Source organism: Pseudopipra pipra, chromosome 13, assembly GCF_036250125.1.
Source record: "Pseudopipra pipra isolate bDixPip1 chromosome 13, bDixPip1.hap1, whole genome shotgun sequence".
Classification (NCBI taxonomy): Eukaryota; Metazoa; Chordata; class Aves; order Passeriformes; family Pipridae; genus Pseudopipra; species Pseudopipra pipra.
The window spans coordinates 16,886,494-16,901,779 of record NC_087561.1 but is presented as its reverse complement, the minus strand read 5'-3'; the positions used below and the strand labels follow the sequence as shown (position 1 = coordinate 16,901,779).

At 44.2% G+C, this 15,286-nt stretch overlaps 1 long non-coding RNA gene across 4 annotated transcripts in view; it reads right to left on the bottom strand.

Moving 5' to 3' along the window:
- The window catches only part of LOC135421553 (uncharacterized), a 23,939-nt gene extending 8,653 nt beyond the window's left edge, over positions 1–15,286 (bottom strand). Inside the window, exons 1-4 of one of the 4 annotated variants that reach the window (XR_010434068.1) lie at positions 14,651–14,779; positions 14,179–14,270; positions 10,875–10,912; positions 5,073–8,382 (exon numbers count right to left, since the gene is read on the bottom strand). This is a non-coding gene — a long non-coding RNA (uncharacterized LOC135421553). Of the gene's footprint in view, positions 1–5,072; positions 8,383–8,530; positions 8,884–10,798; positions 10,913–14,178; positions 14,271–14,650 lie in introns of those variants that run through there. The other 3 variants (XR_010434070.1, XR_010434067.1, XR_010434069.1) reach the window with 3 other exon arrangements.

Sequence of the window (15,286 nt, the reverse complement as noted above, 5' to 3'; positions counted from 1 at the left end):
CCCAGCAGCCACGTTATCTGTGATTCCATGTGCCCTCCCAACGCTGTGTGTGCTGCCTTTTAGGCCAAACCCTTGGTTAGGGAGAACCTGCGGAGCGTCACGGCCTCATTGATTTAATTGATTGGGATCGTCGGGCTCGGCCCAGCACCTCATCCCCTCTCCCAGGCAATGGTAATCAGAGCAAAAGATAACACAGCCTGCTCCAGTTGCAGCAGGGATGAAAAGATTTCTTCCCTAAGACTCCAAAGTGCCTTTGGAAAAGAAGAAATGCTGCCTGTGCTTTCTGTCTCTAGCCCAGGGTTTGCCAGCGGGTGCCCAGCGCAGCCTCTGAAGGTCCCTCTGGACCAGCTCATCTGCAGTGCTGCAAGGAGGCTGCTGGAGTTCCAGGAGGTACAGCCAGGCTGCCACAGGCTTGGAATTTCATCCCCCAGACTTTATTATTTTTATCCAGATACACTGTGGATAATCACAGCTGGGTCTCAGCGACCGAAATTAGCAGCAAAGACATAAAACCTGGTGGTGAGGGGATTTCGTTCCTTACTTTAACAAAACTTGAGCGTCTCTCAGTGTGCAATGATGACATTATCCATTACAAATGGATATCCATGATAAATGGACCCATAAAATTAGGGGAAAGCAGGGCTGCTGCAGCAAACCTTAATAAATTCACATATTCAATATATAGTCATCCTAAATAATCCCCCCTCCTGAAGCAGCTCTCCAGCCCAGAGCCACCAACCTCTCAGAGCTGTTTGACCAAAGGGTCGGTGTTTCCACCCCATTAATGAACAATATACAGGCAGGTTTGGTCTTCTAAAATCAATTCAGAATAAAGAATCTTCTCCTGATCCCTCCTTGCTGAGGTGTCCTAGTTTGTGCTGGAAATAAATCCTTATCTTGGAGCTGCCTAATGGTGGTTTGTCTGCTTGGCTTGGGCACAGCCAGGAGGGCACAGATACACTCACCTCAAGCTTTTGTGAGTAAATACACAAGGAATTTTTCATGGGATCATCCGGTCATGGAATCATAAAGGTTGAAAAAACCTTCTGAGATCGAGGACAACCATCCCCCAGCACTGCAAGGCCACCACTAACCCATGTCCCCACGTGCCACATCCACACAGCTGTTAAATCCCTCCAGGGATGGGGACTCCCCCACCTCCTCAGGCACAGTCTGTTCCTCTACACATCCTTTAAACCCCTCCAGGAATGCTGACTCCACCACTTCCCCAGGCAGTTTGTTCCAGTGCTTCTTCCTTTGTCTTTTAGACACAACCAAAGCAGGGCTGGGGATGGCCGAGGGCAATTTGGCCACTGCCTTCCCGTGGGTGTATAAAGGATGGGGAGCCCTCAGGATGGAGAGTTTGGGAACAGCCTCAGCAGGAACAGATCTTGTGCCTTTCTTTGCCTGAATGTGCTTCTGCCCTAAATTAAATGCAAAAGTAAAACTCAGGGCAAAAGCTGAATCACTGGCTTAATTTAGCAGTGAAATCATGAGTTGAGGCACTACAGTACCTGCTGAAGGGTGCAGTGATTTCTAATTATGGATTACACAGCTAATCAGTACCAATCAACATTTTATGATCTTGACTTAATATTTAATATAATGTTAATTATAATTGCTTTTGCCACAAACTGTGTCAAATACGAGGCGTGATTTCCCCTCCCGGTGTCCCTGGAGGTGCCGGGTGGGCTCTGGGATGGGGCAGCTGGAGGAGGGACCTTCCCTGCCCAAAATCCCACCCAGCAGCACAGACCCACCTCCCTGCTCATCCTCCTGCCTTGAGTTGTGATGCTAATTAAGTGGTGGTGAGTCTCAGCGTTATTAGAATGGAGTTTTTTATCTCACACAAGTACCTTCCAGCTACAAACAGGGGAAGTTCATTTAATTAAAAATAATTTTAGTGTAAGTTATGTGAACACAGTTCAATTACTCTGAAATACGTTTAATATTTTTTTTCCCCTTTTCTTCTTTCAAAGTCTAACAAGAGGCTACAGAAAAACAAAACTCAAAACAACAATAACAGATAATCAAGATGATTCTTTCTGGTAATTTCTGTGGTTTTAGATTCTCACATTTCCCTGCTCTGATTTCCACCCCTTTGCCCCAAAAACACTGGGTGTGACACTGGGGAGCTCTGGCATCACAGAAGCTGGAAGGTTTTGGACAATCAAAACATCACATTTTAAAGCACCATCACTATTTTCTCTTTCCTTCTCTCCTTCCATTGTTTCAGCTCTTTGCTCACAGGGCTGAGTGAATCAGTTGAAGTGAATAATTCCTCCAGTGCATTTCACCTCTTTTTTTCACTGCACAATTTCCTTTGATGGATTCATTATTCCCAATTATTTGCTGAATAGCTTTAGTAAATAATTCTCTGGCTGGAGACGGGTGGTGAGTATCTTGCTGGAATGATTTAATGGCCAAAATTTAAGCTCTGCTGGGGAAGTACAACTGCTCACAGGAGTTGTGATGATGTTTTTCCCTGTCATGGGAGGCTCATGGAGGGGGGACCAGGCTCTGGACTGGCAGCAAACTCAGGCAGATGCTCCTCTATGGTTTATTTTCAGGCTTTTTCTGGTAGTTTGAGGCTTAGAAAGTTCTTTCAGGACTTGTTTTCAGGGCAGGACGCAGGGCTGGGGGCTGGCAGCACCTTCTCTGCTCAGGAGTGTCTCTGGTAGTGCCACAGTGGCCAAAATGTCACTACAAGGAGGAGCAGAAATGTGTAACAAGGGCAAAGTCACATTCACAGCATCATTCCTGGGATTATTTATTGAGCATCCTCAGGGTTTCTGTCCTTAAGTGCCTTTCCAAAGTCCTTTTGCCAGCTCTAACAGTGTCTATGCGTGACAGTTCCAAAGTCCTCAGCTCTGCTGTGCACACACCACTTAGGACCATCTTCACAGGCCTGGTAAGCTTTGATTTAATTTTAACTTTATCTAGGAAAAAAAAAACTAAAAAAGTAAACCCAAAGCAAATCCAGAAAGTTTAAGGACATAATTAACACTCAGGCAATTTTTTAATATTCTGAATGCTCTGTATAAATACCAGCATGACTTTGGTGGCCCAGGCACCTAATTTAACCTGCACATTCCCAAAATGCATTTCCAGCTGGGCTTGGGCTCTGGTCCCCCATCTCAGCTTGTCCTGGAGTCTCCCACGGGGCTTAGTTGGGGTGGTCTCCTCTTGCAATTAATAATATATCAACTTCTGTTTAAAAAAACCCAAACGTATTCCATTCATGTTTGGCTCTTCCAGTGTCAGTGGAGCTACAGTCCAGTGTCAGCAGCTGGAGCTGCTGGTTTTGTCCCTCCAGCACTTACCAGGGGCTGCTCAGAGAAAGGAAGGAGTCCTGGGAGTTAACAGGAATGGGGACAAAAGGGACACAAAGCACAGGAGACATTTTTTGGCTGAAGATTCCATAAATCAGCTGTTGGGATGTTCCACCCAAAGCCCCTGAGCTTCACCTCCTGATTAGGTTAAACTGACCAAGTAAAGCAGTTCTTGAAAGTCTTTGTTGATTCTTTATGGTGTAAAAGCACCCAAAAGAAAATCTATCTTAAAAAAATGAAATAAAATAAAATCAAGAAAACAAGTGACCCCCCTACCCCGGACTGGTTCCTGCAGGGACAGACCCTCCTCAGGCAGCAGCTGCAGCCTCAATGGATCTGGTGGGGCAAATCCTTCCCCTCCATCCACCCCAAAGCCTTTCACAGGGGTTTGACCTCCCTGATTTGGGAAGACAAAGCTCCAGAGAGAAGACAAGGTCCTTACAGAAAACAGCAAAGCCCATTGACTTTCAAATGCAATCTTGTTTTTTTTTCTCTATAACTCTGCTGTGTTGCATCTTGTTTACTTTCTCTCAGCACCCATTAAGTTAATATTACCATAAAGGAAATTAATTCCACCCCCCCAGACACACATGGAAACACCTCCCATCAGGGCAACTTAACATCACTCACGTGGGGATGGAAAGTAATTATCCCACCATAATACCTCTGGTGCCACTCCATCAGGGACTGATAGGTAAAGTCCTTCCATCCATTAAAGATCTTGTAACCTCTCATTACATATGTAGTTACATATGAAGTCCTATTCTCAGAAAAGGTTAATTAAAACCTGTGATTCCTGTATGAGCTGAATTGGGGGGGGGGGGGAGGTCAGGCAGGAATTTCTCCCTTGCACAGCCCCTCTCTCTTTACTTAAACATGAATTAACTTCCCAGAAGGACTCAGAAGGCCAACCCGACCTCTTCTATGGAAGGGAGGCATTTATCAACCTCAGTCTGTCTGCCTGTACAGCAGAGACTGAAAATACCTGTGGAAAACCCTGTTCAAGACCTGGAGCCCACCCTGGTGACCTGCAGGGACATGTCATGCACTCCTATGGGTAAGAATTCCTAAAATTGCCAGGGCAATTTAGGGAGAGAGGATCTTCTTTCCCTCAAGGAATGTAAAGTAAGAATACCCCAATTTGGCCATCCCTGCCCATTGCAGGGGAGTTGGACGAGATGACCTTTAAAAAGTCCCTTCCAACTCAAACTATTCCATGGCTCTGTGTTCCCAGACCGAGTTTTTAAAAGCAGATGGAGTGGTTGTCCCAGCACCCACCATTCCCACCCCCAGGAAGAGACACACTGGGCAGTGAGAGCTGGGGGAAGGGAATTTGTCTGAGCATCTTCAACGGGTTCACCTCTTTGCTGAAATTAGGCAATTAGCAGAGAGGGCTAATGAACCTCAGAGTGTTATAACACCTCCTCCCTCAAACAGCACTGCTGTGGGGAAGGTGGACTCCTAAACCACCCAGAACTAATACATGGAAGCTGTTCCAGTAGGAAGTTCCCTATTTCTCACCTATTTACTTGAGCAGGGGGAGGTTATAACAAACATGAGGCTCCTCAGAAATGTCTCCACAGGCCCCCGTGTGTGCATTTAATGGAAAATAGAGGTGTTGGAAGAGACCACCAAGCTCCAAGCCCGGATTTTGCCACTTCCCTGCGTGCTGGTGGTGAGGAATGTGCAGGGCCCGTGATAAAGGCGGCGGTGCCGGGGAACCATCAGCGCTACCTAAAAGCAAATGGAACTGGCATAAATAATTGTGCTGTAGAAAGGCTTTCTGTTGCACCTTGCCTATCACTGACAATTTACATATCTTAGGAAAACCTTTGTCAGCTTCTGTCATTTCTGCACTATTATGTGCCTTTCTGGATAATTACCAGTTAATGTGAAAAAGCAGATGGAAAAAACCTTGAAATTTCTGATAGAGAATCCTCAAACCTCTCCCCTTATCTGTGCACAGCAGCTTCCTGATTTCAAAAGAAGTTTGAAAACCTTTGTTAAAAATGTCCCTGATTCCCAGTTTGAATGAACCAAATGACATTCAGCTAAAATTATTCAGCTTTTTCCACAATTAAATTCCATTATCGTGAACTGCCAAAGTAAAATGGAAGGTCTCTTAACTAATGTGTCGGTTGTTTGCTTGTATTTTCGTGGTGTGTATTGTATAAAGCTGTGTGAAGTAGAAGGAGGATAAACAATAACTGTAATTTTGCATCAATGAGTGGGGCATTTTTAGACCCTTCATTATGGGAACACACTGGGGTTGGTGAGTTTTCTCTCTTCTTTTTTTCCTCCCCTTTTTTTTTTTTTTTTTTTGTGTGTGTGTGTGTTATTTTATTTATTCCTTTTCCCTCAAAAGCTCACTGAGACTGATTGGATATTTCACCAAACTTGAGGGGCAGTGTCAGTTTGGTTTTTAGCACCAGGAGTGATTTCTTTACACATATCATGAGAGCTCAGGACTGAGCACACCCACTTCTCCTCTCCCTCTAATGAGGAGGCAGCAGAGCAGCACATAGGGGGAATAATTCCATTTAAAAATACCATTCCCACAAGCAGGGGAATTGTCCTCACGTTGTCTCAGTTGGTTTTTCCCTTGTTCTTCTGGAAGATTCAAAATTAAGCTGCCCATGAGAAAGGCAGCACAGTTAATCACAGAATCCTGCAGTGGTTTGGGTTGGAAGGGACCTTAAATATCATCTCATTCCACCTCCTGCCATGAGCAGGGACACCTTCCACTAGACCAGGTTGCTCCCAGCCTGGTTTGCTTGTGTGCAGGATGGAATAAAGCAAAAATAACCTCTAAACCAGCTGAACCCTCCATGCTGCCCGTCTTTGAAGCCCATAAGGAAGTTATTTCTGTGAGCTTCCAGTCAAAAAAAAAGGAGGGAACTTTCTGACCACTGATGACAGGGATTTATGCTGGAATTTTCTGTACAAAATGCTTTTAACAGGTTGGTGGGCTCAGGTTGAATTTTACCCTGCGAAGCCAAGCCTCATCCAAGGTCTGTAGGTAACATCCCCCTGCAGGTGCACTTTGCAGTCAGAGAATTATCCTTTCATTTGGCCAAGACCCTTTAAATCATCAGTTCTACTCAACAGGATTTTTCTGAGCACTGAAGGCTTCTGGCATTCACAACCCCTGTGGGCAAAGGCTGAGCCATCCCTGCCCTGGAGCTCAAAACCAGCTGGAGGACGAGGACAAGGCTTGGGAATGGACAGAGGAGAGCCAGGAGAAAACCTGGCACTGCAATGGCACTGGGCAGGGGGACAGAAGTGGGACAGTGAAGAGCCATAGGGACACTCATGTTTCTGCTGGGACACCTGGTCTCCCACACACCAGGAACACCCTGGAGCACAGGCAGGTCTGCAGTCACACCAATCCCCCTGCAGAGGAGTCACTCCTTTGACATCAGGTAAAAAACCCCACCTAAGTAATCCAATGCCAAGCCCACTTCTCTTCAGTTGCTTAAACATGCCCTGAAGTCCATTTAAAAAATGAAACAAAACAAAAAGCTGGCTCCATGTTGGGTGATCCAGACAAAAACTGTCCTCAGAACAACGTGATACCAGTGGATACCTCGTGGCTACTCCCTGGAGTCAGGGACTGGCTCAGTGGGAGCTGTGAGTGTGCCACAGCAGAGAAAAAGAGAACTCCTTTATACAGAGAATGAAAGCAAAGATGTGTTGCTGAGGATCAGTATAAAGGGAGCTAAAGCACCTCAGTATCATGGTGTTGTATCAGAAAACTCCACAGACAAAGGCCACACAGCTCTGTGGTTGCCCTGCTGGTTTGTGTTGATGGTGCTTCTCTTCCTGCCTGGCATTTACCATCTCCAGCCCATGGAATGACATTTCAGATCCTGATTAAAATCATTGTCTTTCATGGCAGAGAAAGTTTGTTCTTCAAAGTAAAGAAGATAAAAAAAAAAATGCTGTTGCAAACAGTGCTGAAAACCAGATGAATAAAAACAACCAAAAAAGGTTTTAATTCCATTATTTTCAATTAGCTCTTTAATTTGATTTAAGTCACTTGCACTTGTTGCTTGTTTTACATCTCTTATTGTCCAGCATTTTATTTCACACATCTAACAGTATTAAATCAAACTGTTTTCTAGTCTTTGCCTTCTTTTGAAGCCTCTTGAAAGTCTAAAGCAGACTTAAAAAAACAGATATTAAAAACGAACTTTCATCTCTCTGCAGGTTATTTGTAATCAGACCTTTCTCATCAAGGGCTCTTTTCATATGTGTTTGGGATCTGGGAATTATTAAAACTGCCAATCCATCTTGTTAAAAACACTGAACACTGCCCAGGCTTCAGTGTTTTTAAAACTTCAGTTCATGTTTGAATTCATCAGCTGGCATTGGAGAGTTGGTGCTCCTGCTTGTAGATACTTACATGTAGTAACGATTCAGTAAATCATCACAGGGTCATACTGGAGACTCCTGTTTATTCACACTTGGTTCTGGGTGGTTGGTGGCTCACACCGAGGGCTGGGATATAAAATAATTTATTATGACAGGGACATTATTGCTTCCCCATTGCCTTCAATATCATCAGATTTTACCAAAATGATCACAGAAGTATTGAAATACTCCAGGTTTTCCCCACGTTGACACATCAGTACTGGAAGGCAGAGTGAGGAAAGCTGGTGAGGAGCTGTCCCTGGACAAGCACAGTGGGTGGAAAATGTTAATTCGCCTTCCTTAGAAAATCACCATTGGGATTCACATCTTGCAAATAAGAAGGTTTTCAGTGGGGTCTTAAAATGGAAAAGATGCAGCTTTGAGTGTGATTATCTGTCAAGAAGTGGGAGCACATCGTGGACCCCGTCGTGCTGCCCTGCTGGGATCTGGCCGGGAAGCCGGGAAGGTCTGGAGAAGGTCGGGCACGAAGTCTCACTTTGATGGAAACATCCAAAATTTCCACTTCGCCCCCGAGGTTCAGCTCACCTGGAGCAGGCAGAGGAGGTGCTTTTTTCCCCCTGTGTGTCCCTCAGGAGGAGGTTCCCACTCAGGGTGGGTGGACATCCCGTGGCAGCTCCTGAACAAAGGAGAAGCCTTTCAAAGCAGAGCCATCTTTATCTCAAAGGCAGCATTCCCTCTTTGATCTCCCGATGAATCAGGCTGGCTTTGTGCTCCTCAATGCCTCCTTAAATAGCACCTCTCTCCAAATAGGAAGAGCCTGAATAGATGCAAGACTTGGGTGTTTGAAGAAACCCTTTTTTCTTCCTAAAGCAAAACTGGGTGGTGGGGAAGGAACCCTCACGTGCCACCTCCAAACCAACCCCTGTAATTCTCCCAGACCACGCAATTAAAATTTTCCAGGTGTTTTTTCCGTGATGGGAGGAACTGTTTACATCCATCAGAGGACTGGGAGACTTTGTGATCTCTCAGTGGGTTCACCAAAGCAAATTCCACCACAAGCAACGTGCCAACATTACCTTCTTCCAAGACATCAGGGTCCTGATTAAAACTGTGGCCTGTTGTTTGATGAACCGGGAATCCACACAGCCTGTAGTTTTCCTTCCTTCCTTCTCTTTCCCTGTGTTTATATGTCATATTCAGTAAAGTCTCTTTTATTGAACATCTGTTTGGTACAGAGAAAGCTTATCCAAACTCGGCAGGAAAGCACCTTTCCTCCAAAATAAATTAAAACAATGTATGTGCCTCTGGCCAATAGATCATTGGATGGGAGTCATGAATGTACATTTGTGGATATTTGATGGGAAGTTCATCATTTAAATGATGAAAATACAGTACTTCAACATATGGATCATTCCGAGCTCCTCTCTTTCCTTTCCAGTTGAAGAATCATTGTGCATTTAGAGGAATTAGACAAAATTAAGAATTTAAACTGGGCTGGTAGCAAAAGCTATTATCAAAGAGTGGAAATGCAAAAGCAAGATGCAGGGATGGAATCTGACTTTGAGGTATAGGTGGATTAAACTGGTTTAGTTTTAGGTGGTGGAAACAATGAGGAAAACACGGAATAAATGAGCAAAGAGGGAATTAAAAAATGAATTGAAAAATTGAAATAGAAATTAAAGCACACAGAACCCCTCTGCAAGGATGCTAGTGACCAAATAAAGTTTGGAACTTAACATTTTGTGTATTTCCTTCTGTTTTATTCTGATTATCAAGGTGGGTTCAAGTGGCCTCCTTGGGGCTCTGCAGTGGACTTTTACCATGGCTTTAGAATGATTTTTCCCCCCCCTTTCATACAACATCTATGATAATTTCCATAATGAGAGATGTTTTCTGCTCTGCAGAGTTGTGCTGGCAGGGGAGTCCTCCCCCTGCTCTCAAAGCATATCCTAATTCCTGAGGCAATCGAGCAGCAGCAAACTCTGAGCACAATTATCAGGAAATAAAGACAAGTATGTTGAACTCCAAAAAGTGCCTTGAAGTAGCAAGGGTTTCAAGATCATGCTGCTGTTTGATTGCCAGTTATTAAGACACCTTTTGGTGCCTGACAGTGTGAAAAAGATCTGCCACTCCACATCTGACCAGTTCATACCCCTGTCACCACCGTGGTGTTGACACCAAACATACACTGCAATAACTAAACTAAACTAAACTAAACTAGACTAACTAGACTAAACTAAAATTGCCCCAAAACTAAAACTTACTTTCTGGCCTGAATTTTCTTCTGCCCAGACATCAAATCTAGACTGACTGAAACTATTCAATAAAACACATTTTCTTCTCAGCATCAGTTCCCCAAAATTTCTCACAACCCCCCTCTCCCCCCCCCCATAACCTAAGAGATTCCTGAACTACATTTTGCAGCTGTTTTTAAAATAGAAATTATTGTCTTGTGTTCCTTTAGTGAACTTTGGCCACTAAAGAAGCAAGATCATGTCTAGTAAGGATAAATATATGCTTGTATATGTAAGTATAAGTTCAAATGCTGCCATGAAAAGAGAGGTAAGGTTTCAATGGGTTGATAAACCCACAGGAATGGAGCTGCTAATGACAAAAACTAGTATCAGAAATAGAAGGGGAAAAGAGATGCTGTATTGCACTTCTCTCCTTCATGTGCTATAATTTCTAAAGGACAATATGCCAAGTAAGATTTTTGCTGTTTTTACACGAGTACTTCAGCCCAGTTCATGGGTTTCCCTCCCAGCCCACCCAAGGGTGCCCATAGGTGTGGGAAGATGAACTGGGGGTGCCCAGCACCTCCATCCTGCTCCCAGCTGGAGGTTTGAATGACTCCTATTCTGGTTTTGCAGTAAAACAAGAGCTTCTACTGCCAAAGTAGTGCAATCTCAGGCCATGTTTCATTTCTGTTTGTCCCTGGGACTGTGGAAAGCTGCCTCTGGGGTGGTTTTTCCATAGGATTTGTTGTCAGAGGCTTGCAGAGATACAAGGTCTTTGAAAGAAGACCTTGCCTGATAGTCCTCTGGGCTGTGATCACCTGTCAGAGAGCAATCTCACCTCTGAGGGGCAGACACTTACCAACCTATTATGTCCTAATTAAGTTTGGCCATGTTTACACTGCTTGATGATGATGCATAAAGATTAATTTACCTTTCCAGCCTGTTGCCAGAATGTACTGCCATAGTACCCTGTTCAAAACAGAAACAGCAATAAAGTCTCCAATTAATTTATATCCTCTTAATTCTATCAGAATCCATCATTTTATGTGCCTTTAATTTACTGGTGTATCATCTATCGAGGTGGCAGCAGTTCTCACAAGTCATTCCATAAATGGTTTTAAACAGGGTGATAGAATCTTCTGTGGAGAAACAAGCCATGAGAACACCTTATTTAGTTTGCCAAATTAAGGAGGCCAAAGAAAGCCTTTTAATTGCTTTTGACTAAAAAAAAAAATCCTGCAGAGCCACAGCTAAAAACGTTCCTCTGACTGTCATTGGAGTTCAGAATTAAACAAGGCTGAGCTCTTCAGTGTGACCCTGATGAAATTAAGTGCAATCAGGATGAAGACAGAAACACCATTATACAGGTTGAGCTTTACACTTTGATTTTCTCGAAATATTGATTAGAGATCTGAATATGAATTAATGATCTTGGCTCTGTTTCAGCAGAAGATTGAAATTCACAACAAGCTTTTGAGCACGTTCATTTTCTCTTCAGTTTTAGAGGTAAACTGCTCCTGACAGAGGCTGTCCCTTCCTCCCATGGGGTCTTGAGCTCTTCTTGGTTTGGTCTGGGACATCTCATCAAGGTCTAGCAGGGCTTAGTTTGGGAGCTCTGGGAGCCAGGGAAGGATGAAGCCTGAAGACCTTTTTTACCACCCCAGGAGCAGGATTTGTCTAAAATTGTCTGAGGCACCTCCGAAATTCCTTGGGATAAAGGGGCACTGCCAATTCCACTACCCCATCCCATGTACCTAAGTGACAGTGATGGACATACCCAGGAGCCATGGTCACCACAGCTTCGGAGGCTTTAAAACAAGGAAAAAATCCTTAGAAAAAGGAGCATCATTAGCTCATAAATTTTGTTTCTCAGTGCTCATTCCCTTCCCCCATGACAGCACCTGTGTTTCCTCCTCCTGTGACTTCCCACACATCACTCAAGGCTGGCTTTACTTATTTTTAGTGAGTTGCTCCCTACAACTGCCCCTTTTCTTGCCCAGTGATGCCAGCAGGACATTTCACAGCAGCTCAGGTTACTTAACAGGAAAACACCCAAACAAGCAGCCCGTGTTTCCACACACATTATCCCTGGTGCTTTATGGGGTTGGACAATAAACCTTCTGACCATATGGCACGGGTTTTATGAGCTGGTGCCACTGAGCTCCTGGTTTCAGGTTCACCTTCTCAGGACCAGTGGCTCTGGAGAGCCTCAGGCATCATTTATCCCACCCAGTCCATCATCATCCCATCATTTATCCAACACTGTAAGCTGGAAACCATAAAAGACTCATCCTTTTACCCGATCCTTGCTTTTTTTTCCCCAATAAGGCAAAGTCTCGGCCGGCCACGGAGTGTGAGAAGCCACCCAGAGCTTTGGGGCCAGAGGATGGAAACCTGCCTGAATCCACAGCTCCCAGAGCATCCCTGGATAAATATTGGTGGGATCCTCCCAGAGCTTCTCTGCTCCTACGAGGGGGTGGCCACGTGATGGCACCTCCCTGCTCAGGGATTATAACTGGGACCTGTCACTAAATAATGAACAGGCCAATGGAGGGAATGTAAGATACCATCCATGGTATGCACAGTGGGTAATAAATCCAAGGGGAAACAGTAAATCTCCAAGGAGTTACAGAAATCCAGATAGATACCCTGGTGGAGGTGCATTTATAGTGGAGCACTACAAGGTTTTCCTCTTATCTCTAATTTTATAGATCTGTGCAGCTGCAGCAGTCCTTGGATAGGGCACATATTTGAAAATACTATAAATTTCACCTCCTGTTTATTTCAGATTCATTGGCACTCTCTGTCTTTACTATCTCCTGGTATTTTATGCGTCAGTAGTTGGAGAAAAAATGCTTTGTTTGCACTAGATGTAATATGAAAACTCTCTCTGACATTTAAACTTTAGTATCAGTTTGCCTACAGTGTTAATATCACTGAAACTGCTTATATGGATTAAATTGCCTCCAGTATATAATGCCAAAATATGAACACAGCACATTTACTGATTCAAGCCCTTGAAAGAATTATTACCATTAAAATATTTAAGGTCACCTTTACAAATGCAATAAATCAGGAGGATGTCAAACAGAGAGAGTTTAAAGCTCTCAGTCTGGAGTAGCCCACTGGGAAAATGATGGTTGATTTACTGTGATGGGGGGGAAAGGGGTTTGGGGACAACCTTGGGGCTCACAGCCTTTTTGGGGACAACCTTGGGACTCACAGCCCTCTGGGTGTGGAGCACCAGGGGGACACCACTGCCCTACAGGGTGGTTCTCACCCAGACTTTCACGTTGTTGCACAACTTCTCAGCCCAGTCCCAGCAGCTCTGAAGGTCTCACAGGAGGAAAGAGCAGCAAAAGCTCATTTTTGTCATTAAAGGCAGAGGCAGCAGCTCGTGTGCCCTCGGGAGGCAGAACTGATGAGTAAGAAGATGCCATTTCCATGCAGTCACTTTTTTTTGCACAGAACAGCCTATTCATGCTACAGGTCCAGTTCTGCAAAAACCCTTATTGAGGTCAACATAATTTACTGATAATTGAAGTCAGAGGGAAGTTTTGCTTCAGTGAGAACCAGCAAATCAAGCCTATCAGACAATTCTTAAAAAAAAAAAAAAAATCATCCTTCATTATGCTTTCATCTTAAATATTAGGATTCAGCAAATTTCCCCAGAACAACCACTGTGTAAAACTTTAATCTTTGGAGAATGGATTGGGACTGTAATTGCAAAGCCCAACATCCTCCTCCTGCACCACATTCCCGCTATGAAAGTCAGCATTTACTAGCACATTTGAAATGGGGGATAAATTTGCATGTGCTTATTGCTCACCCTTTTATTTGTTTCCAGGTGACTGTTTCTAATATTTAGCACAACACCCTTATCTGCAGTAGCCCATCCTAATTTACAGCAGGAGGAGAAGGACTAATGCTCATCATCATTGCCTGAGGCAAAGTAGTGAGCTTAAAAATACACCTTTCTTTTTAAATTCCACACAAACAATAAAAAAACTTGCCAACATGAGTGGATGGGAGGTGTCTCAGAACTTTCTAAACCAGTGGTCAGTGCTTATTTAACCAGAGATGTTATTACAGGAGGACTTATTATAGCCACAGGAATTCATAGGAATTTTTGAGAGGCCTTGTAACTTAAATTAAATGGATTCCCTCCATTACTGACAGTAAAATGATCTTAAAATTCATGTTTTTGGGGTGAGGTGGGAGAATGAACAACCCACCTTTACTGCACTGGGAATTTCTCTCCAACTTTAGAGACTGTTCCCTGTCTGATGGAGGCAACGGGTCCAAATCCCAGCACCAGGTCACAGATCTGAGGGGGAAAAGCACAGGAAGACAGAGAAAATCAAGCTCAAATGGGATGGTTTTCCCAAAGGGTCTTTCAGAGGAAGATGAGTTTTTGGGCTGTCTATTAGGAGACACCTGAGTTACCAGCTATTAAAATGCTCTTCAGTGAAGGTGATCTGGCTTTTCCTCCCAGACTTGGGGGCTTTGTTAAAGTACAGGATTTGTTTTCCGCCTGCTCAAAGAGACTGATTTGGGGAGCACTGGGCACAGCCCATTCCCACGACCAGAAGCTCAGGCTGCACCCAGGGGAATCCAGCAACAACACTTGTGCCCTGCTTTCCATTTTTCTCATAGAAGGAGACGGAATTTCCCCAAAAATACTGTTAACCCTGAAGAAACTCTTACCACAGGCAGAGAAGGAGCAGCTCCTGAGCCTTAGCAGAGGCTTTGCAGCAGGAAGGGAAGATGGGCCTGCCCATCCCTGGCCTTTGGACTGCTCAATCCTCAGATTTAACAGTTGACTAACACCTCTGATAATTGAGCATGTTAATATTTTGCAAGAGAGACTGACAAGCAGATTGTTGTCAAACCCAGGAGCCGTCAGGCTGTGGATATTGGAGTTGGCAGAGCCCAGTAATTTACGGCTTTCTCCTTCAGCTTCCCATCATTTACTTCCCAGCCACCGAAGGGAAACCTGCAGCCAAGGAAAATTGATGGACTCATCATGCAGACATGACACTCCTGAAGCCTCCAATTGCTATTTTATACACATGGTGTGAAGAGGAATGATCAATGGGGACCTGGAAGCTCCTCAGTTACAGGAGCCCTGGAAAAGCTGCACCAAACCTGTCTGTTCCCCTGCTTTCCTGGGACTTCCTGGTGTACTCCAAATAGTTTCCATTTAATATCTTCTCTCATTTTTACTAATGCAGCTACTGAATATAAGCTATTAGTTTATACTGCCACAGGGTCTTAGTCCCAAGTGGGTGATATTTTGGTAAAAGCATGCACAAAGTCACTGTGGTTCAGCCCAACTTTTGT